Here is a 7,660-nt window from a genome sequence, read left to right on the forward strand (position 1 = left end):
TTTTCTAAGCTGCTTTGTTCTAAATAGAACTGTCGCTCCTACTTTTTTTCTCCCAAATCTGAACTGAGTATGAAAGAACAGAAGTATTTTGAAAAGATTTACCGACTCACCGGTGTATCTGCAGTTGAGATAGCAGACACCAAAGACATCCACTGGGGAAAACCTGTGAAAATTCATAAGGTCACAAGTCTTTGTGCAGGTTCTCTTGGGTTGCGGAGAGGAGAGATTTGGAATTCTCTGTGAAAGTGCAGCTTAGTCATAGATCACAAGCACCGGCAAGACTAATATTTTAAATTATATGTTTATTCTTGGTACTGAATGATTATCCTGAACCTAGGGAGTTAATGTCTTTGCAGTCATTTAAAAATACTTGACAGTAACAGATCCTTCTCTGCCAAATGATCACAAGTTAGATATTGGGGGGTTGAAAGTATAGCTCATTTTTGCAGATTCTTGTGTGTTTGAGGACCTATTTCTACGAATTACGCTTTCCACATAATTCAAGCCCTAGTCAAGCTTTTCCATTCTGATAGCCTCCAGTTCAGATGTTCCTCAATTTATGCAGTGGCGCTCCTTTGAAAATGCAACTAAGCTAGACCATCTTCTAAATGTACTGAAAGCTCTGGCTGTAATAAATCACGAAAGGCGATATCTTCTCCAAACTGAATCACTACCTCTAATGTTGCTGACTTTTACATTTGAATTCCCTGAGGTTTGGCGTAAAGCTTGGCTTTGGGCCAAGCTGCCATTAGGAGATTGTGCGGGTGACTCCAATACACTCTGTGTAATTGCTGTCAGGCTTCTAAATGGTCCCAACTAAAGGGTGAGACACATTTTTTATATAATTTTGTAGACAGCAAAGATACAATATGGAAATTGTATTACAATTTCCACTTTACATTAGCTGTTGCTGCTTATGCGCATATAAGTAAAGTAATAATAAAGGTGTAATTAAATTGGAGAGAGGAGTGTATATCTATCCTGTTGGTGCTTATCCTATTGTAGAGAAAGTGAGAACACGATATAATCTGGTAATGTGGCCACGTGGGTCATGACTCTTTGACCATATATACATTATGTGCTTGAGGCCACGTTTCTCATCCATTTTCCCCGTTCACTGTCAAATGGAGCAATTTATGAACCAGATGTCTAAGAGCTGGTGGAAGGAATGTATTTATTACAGGGTCTCTGCATCTAAGTTCCTGCTATATGGTTTTGTGGCTCATAAAAGAATGCAGGCTTGCCCAAAATATCATTTCCCTGTAGGCGATGATTGTCGGTACTACTCATAGAACTCAGGGGCTCTCTCCTCTTTCCCTGGAATGTGGAAATATGATTTCCCACTGAGAGCTAAACTTTGAAATCATCTCATATGAGATTAGAACTATTAAAAAACACAGAACCCTTAAAAAAGAAAAAAATTACACAGAACTCTTAAAAAAGAAAAAAAAAATGTCTGTTAGGACTTTGTAACCCAGTGAAAACATTCTTTCACTAGCTGTGTAACTACCATCATCCTGAATGGAGGTTGAGCCCACTCGGAAGCTTGACTAGAAGGAGAGTCACAGGCAGACATGGTATTACCCGTCTTAGCCCTCTCTGGGGGAAGTTAGTTTAGCCAAGAAGCCTCAAATGTTAAGGACTCCAACTGATGCCACTCTCTCTATTCTAGAGACAGTAGCTCAAAAGCATGACATTTCCAGTTCATCTTATTCGTTCTATTCTGATTCCAGTTTCTCTAGGCCACGTACTGAAGCTAGCTCTTTCTTTCTTTTATAGGTATGCATGCATTTCTCAGTTCAGTGAGTCAACTGGACCTTGCTGTATATCAGAGGACATACCTTCATCTTACATCCTTGATTTCTGTGAATGTGCACCTGAAAGACAACAGATCTCATATCAATCTTACACAAACAAACAAACAAAACCCCCCAAAACCTTTGAATACCCAGTTTTCTTTGTTCAGTCAATGAGTATTCATTGTGCACCCATGAGGCGCTCATGCCACTCTGTGAGGCCTTTTGAGAGAGGGCAGAGGATGCCTGGCTCAGGGCCATTTTCCACTTAGAAATATCTACAGGCTTTTTTCTCTGTTCCCTCCTCCACTTGAACCTTTCTCAGTGTCTGATATGGCACTGTTGTCACCAGATGGTCACTCAACCTTTCAAAAGCTTTGCTAATTTTCACTAGCTCCCTGCATGGCAAAAATGGGAGAAAATTAAGCTCTGCTTTGCAGATGCAGTTTGTGAAAACCGTTCATTGCAGCCACCCTTCATGATCACTCCTGGGACTGTCCCTTCTTTGGTGGAAGGCTTTTGGATTTAGGGGAAAGCGCCTTAGCGCACAGCAGCATTTTCACTAACAATTGGTTGTGAAATCTTGGGTCACTCTCGAGATGGAAGGAGTCTGAGAGATTATCTGTTGTAGCATTCAGACTTCCAAAAGGAAATTGAGATCCAAAGAAGCCAAATCCTTTGGCCAAAAACATATGGCCTAATTTTACTCACTTTCTGTGATTAGGGGCTAATTTCCAAAAGTCTTCAGCACTGTGTTTTTTGCTTTTTCTTTTTTTTCTTTGCTTATGGATGCTTCTGACAGTCATTCTGGTACTCCTCAAGTTTTTAAGGTTCAATGTAGTCAAATTCAACTTTATTCAGATTCCACTAGAGGGTAGGTCATACAATTGTAAAGAAGCAGACAGGTTGTGTTGCAGGACATGCCAAGATTGTTTAGTTCTGATTAATACTAAAAATCAGGCCGGGAGCAGTGGTTTATGCCTGGAATCCCAGCACTTTGGGAGGCCGAGGTGGGCGGATAACTTGAGGTCAGGAGTTTGAGACCAGCCTAGCCAACATGGTGTGAAACCCTGTCTCTACTCAAAATACAAAAATCAGCCAGGTGTGGTGGCACATGGCTCTAATCCCAGCTACTCAGGAGGCTGAGGCGTGAGAATCGCTTGAACCTGGGAGGCAGAGGTTGCAGTGAGCTGAGATCGTGCCACTGCACTCCAGCGTGGGTGACAGAATAAAACTATGTCCCCCCTACCCCCAAAAACAAACAAACAAAAAACAGTGAGGCAGCTGCCTCAGCAGGAAGACATGTGGCTCTGCCCCTGTTGTTTCTAGGACCCTGTGCATTTGGTAGCATTAATTTGTCTTCCAGTGTTGTTTGTTTTATTCATCTTTGTTGTAGACAAGTAGTGACCAAGATCCTCTAAGAGACAGCTGTGGTAGGCAGGCTTCTCAGATGGCCCATGAGGATCGCCATCGCCTGGTTTGATGGCCATGTGCTATTCTCTCTCCCCTTGAACATGGGTTAAGCCTAGTGACCTGCTTCTAACCAACCAACTCCAGCTAAGCTGAAGGGATGCCACAGTTTTCAAGCTTCAAGGATTAGCTTACAAAAGACTGTGACTTCCGTTTTGCTGATGGACTCTCTTTATTGCCTTCTTGACTTGAAGACTTTGAGGAAGCAAGCTGCCATGATGAAGAGGCCAACGTGACAAGGAACTTCTGAGGGTGGCTGCCAGCCAACAGCAGCAAAGAACTAAGACCCTGAGTTCAACTGTCTGAGAGGAACTGAATCCTGAAAACAGTCTCATGAGCTTGGAAGAAAGTCTTCCCCAGTTGAGCCATAAGATGGCTACAGCCCAGCTCACCCCTTGATTGCGGCCTCTGGAGAGATCCCGCAATGGAAGATGCAATTACACCATTCCCAGCTCCCTGACTTACAGAAGCTATGAGATAATAAATATGTGTTGGCTTAAGCTGCCACTTTTGGAGAAATGTGTTATGTAGCAATAGATAACTAATATGATAGGGAAAAAGGTAAGACAAAGTTGTAAGCACAAGTTTAAGTACATTGCCAGCCATACTAATTTTTGCATCACACGTGACCTGAATTTGACAATTTCAAAATGTAAAGCATTTTGAATGAAAGTGCATTCAGACAAGAACATGTGAGAGTCCTCTGTGTCTTTTAAATCCACAGAGGCAATGAAGCAGCACTCATGACTTAATATGCAATTTGAATTGCACCAGATTTTTCAGATGAAAGCAATTGTAAAATGTGGAGGGAAGATGAAGTGATACTTGCCATTTTCCTATTAATACTTACACAAATCATGACAGAAACTATATATTGGACACCTGATGTATACTAGGTAATGTGGTAAATGATTTTGCAGCTTATTTCAAGGAATTCTCTCACCAGCTCTACGATGGAGGTGGATTATCCCAATTTTTCAGGTGAGAAAAGAATGCATTGGTGAGTTTTCCAATGCCTAGTTGGTGACAGCGATAACATTGGGACCCAGTGTGTCTCACCTGAAAGCCTGTGTTCACAGTTTTCAAACTTAAAAAGTTGTCTGAAGTTGTCGGACGTGGTGGCTCATGCCTGTGATCCCAGCACTTTGGGAGGCTGAGGTGGGTGAATCACTTGAGGTCAGGAGTTCAAGACCAGCCTCGTCAACATGGTGAAACCCTGTCTCTATCAAAAATACAAAAATTATCCGGCATCATGGCACACGCCTGTAATCCCTGTTACTGGGGAGGCTGAGGCAGGAGAATTGCTTGAACCCAGAAGGCGGAGGTTGCAGTGAGCTGAGATTGTGCCACTGCACTCCAACCTGGGCAACAGAGCGAGACTCTATCTCGGGAAAAAAAAAAAAAAGTTGTCTGAAGTGACAGCTATTCCTCTCCTCTGCTTTGTTCAACCAATGGTAGCAGGTCACTACAAAAGCTACCTTTATTGTTAAAAAAAAAAAAAATGAATTTTCTGAGTCTAAAAGTCACTCTTTTTCCAAGGGTATATTTGCAATTAATCATATTCTGACTTGTGATTTTTTTAAAGTTGTCCTCCATGTCAGTTTTATTTACTTAGACTTTTTTCACCCTACAGATTTTTGTGTTATATTCACAATTATATTAGTTTTTTTGAGGACAGGAATAGTTTTTTAATACTTTCATGTCTCCAGCCACATTTGTCACTGTATTTTGGAAATAATAAGCATCTGGTAAATCTTTTTTGATGAATTTGATACACTCTGAAATGAAAACAGTAATAACCTGAGGGATTGTTTCTCTCTAGGAAACCATCAGCTTTGTCTAAGGGACCAGGGCTGCCAGGAAAGAACCATGATCGGTGTTGCTCAGAGAACCAGGAGAAATTGCTGCAAGACCAGTCTTATGAATTCTCCCTACTGCAGCTTTGCTCCTGGACCACTTCTGAGAAGGATCATGGGTAAATTAGGATAATTAACCATCTGAGTTTACCTGGGACTGATAAGTCTTCTCTACAGTCTCAGACAAACGAGGATGAAATGATCTTCCTAGCAAGCATATGCATTTCGTGGGAAGGGATGCACTTTTGCATCTTTATTTGGCTTGTTTTTTCTGTGACTTTAAACGTAACCAACCAACGGACCGACCAACCAATCAACCAAACAACCAACCTCTGGGTATCTAAAAAGGTGTACTGGAGCCTACTGTTTCATAAGCATTGTATGCTTTCTATCGTAAATATTAGCTATATTTAAACAGCAGTTTTAGCATGGGAGATCTAGTGGTATTTTGGAGGTCACTATCATCAATATTTAGCCGTAATGTGCAGACAGGGCCCCTGGGTCTGTTCCATGTCACAGATCTTCTTTGAAGTGCTGGAGAGTTTTGCCCACTGAGCCACTATGCAGGGGACGGAGAGGAATAAAGCGGGTTATTTGCATGCACTGCAGGTCCAAGACAGCTGTATCAAAAGCTCACACGCCAGGCTATTTAATTTGTTGGCTGCTCAGTGGAAAGAGGCCTGCTGGGCAGGGTGGGTTGGAAGAATTAAATGGAGAGAAATATACACCAGTATAATTCACACTACTGTTTCTTGGCTGCACTCACATGTGGATAAAAAAATTTTCCTACCCTAGAGCTGGCATATTTGTTTTGCCACTTTGTCTGAGCTAGTACCCTGGCAGCTGAAAGCTGGTAGAGAAAATCACCCAAGTGAGCTGAACTGGTTTTTCACTTCTGGTAATTTTGAACTTTCATTTGGCACTGCCTGGTAGTTGGACTGTGTTTCTCTACTAGGTGGTCATTCCCAAACTTTCTTCTTCCCCTCAAACCACGCACATCCTTTCCTTCAGCAGACAATCTCGCCTCCTGCTTCACGGAGATAAACAAATATGTCATCAGCTTTGGTCCTACGACTTGTCACCGCCAACTACAACAGTCTACCTCTACCTTCTGCCATGTGTGCCTCTCCAGCTCAGTTATGAGGGAAGAACTGTTCCTCCTCTGCCAGGATGAACCATCTTGCGTGTGCTTCGTGTACTCCTTGGTTCTAGGCAGCAGCGTCTGAATTGGCCCTCAGCAATCCCCATCTCCTCCTATTTATGCCCTTCTGCAATCTCCTTACTTAGCGTGTGGACCTAGTGACTTGCTTCTAATGAGAAGAATATGGCAAAAATGATAGGCTGTCACTTCCAAGATCAGGTTATAGAAGACTGTGACTTTCATCTTGCTTGTACTCTGTCACCAGCTGGCTCTGATGAAGCACCTCCCATGTTGCAAGGTGCCTTATGGAGAGGTCCTTATGGCAAGGAACTCAGGGCAGCCTTGGGCCAACAGGAACAATAAACAGAGGTCCTCAATTCAGTAGCCCATGAGGAGTTGCGTCCTGCCGACAACCATCTAGGGTGACTGAATGTGCATCCTTCGCCAGTTAAGCCTTGAGATGACGGTAGCCTCAGGTGACACCTTGATTTCAGCCTATGAGAGACCCTAAGCCAGTAGGCCCACCTAAGTGACACCCAGATTCCTAACACACAGACCTGCGAGATAATAAATGTTGATTTAAGTCAAGTTGTTTTACACATCAATAGATACTTAACAGATCTGAAAATTTTCACACCTATATTTGATCCTTGATTCAGGATGAATACCTGCAGAAGTACAGCTTGCTTTCTATCTCTAAAATGGTGCTGTCCAATAAAATATATAATGAGCCACAGATGGGAACCATGTATTTTTCAGCCACATTAAAAAAAGCAAAACGAAACAGGTGAAATTAATTTTAATAATGTATTTTATTTAATCCATATGTCAAAACTACATTGTTTAAATATGTAATTCATATACCACATGATTAAAGAGATAATTTAGATATATATTTTTTGGACTGAGTCTTTTAAAACCCATGTTTACATTACACTGGCAGACATCTCCATTCAGACACCCAATGGACCACCTGTGGCTGGCAGCTACCATATTGGACAGCTCAGCTTGAAAGTGAAAATCTTCACCGGGCGTGGTGGCTCACACCTGTAATCCCAGTACTTTGGGAAGCCGAGGCAGGAGGATCACCTGAGGTCAGGAGTTCGAGACCAGCCTGGCCAACATGGTGAAACCCCATCTCTACTAAAAACAAAAAAATTAGCCGGGCATGGTGGTGCCTGCCTGTTATCCCAGCTACTCCGGGCAGAGGCTGAGGCAGGAGTATTGCTTGAACCCAGGAGGTGGAGGTTGCAGTGAGCTGAGATTGCACCATTGCACTCTAGCCTGGGCGACAAGAATGAAATTCAGTCTCAAAAACAAACAAAAACTCAGTTTGCTCAAAAAACACATTTCTCTTCAAACTTTTTTTTCTGTTTTATTTATTTTCTATTATTATT

At 42.2% G+C, this 7,660-nt stretch overlaps 1 long non-coding RNA gene across 1 annotated transcript in view; it reads right to left on the minus strand.

Moving 5' to 3' along the window:
- Positions 1-282: 282 nt before the first annotated feature.
- LOC105549184 overlaps positions 283-7,660 on the minus strand; it is an 8,441-nt gene continuing 1,063 nt past the window's right edge. The window contains exons 2-3 of the long non-coding RNA XR_001007509.1: positions 6,225-6,820; positions 283-1,877 (exon numbers count right to left, since the gene is read on the minus strand). This is a non-coding gene — a long non-coding RNA (uncharacterized LOC105549184). The remainder of the gene's footprint in view (positions 1,878-6,224; positions 6,821-7,660) is intronic.

Source organism: Mandrillus leucophaeus, unplaced genomic scaffold (assembly GCF_000951045.1).
Source record: "Mandrillus leucophaeus isolate KB7577 unplaced genomic scaffold, Mleu.le_1.0 Scaffold430, whole genome shotgun sequence".
NCBI classification, from domain to species: Eukaryota; Metazoa; Chordata; class Mammalia; order Primates; family Cercopithecidae; genus Mandrillus; species Mandrillus leucophaeus.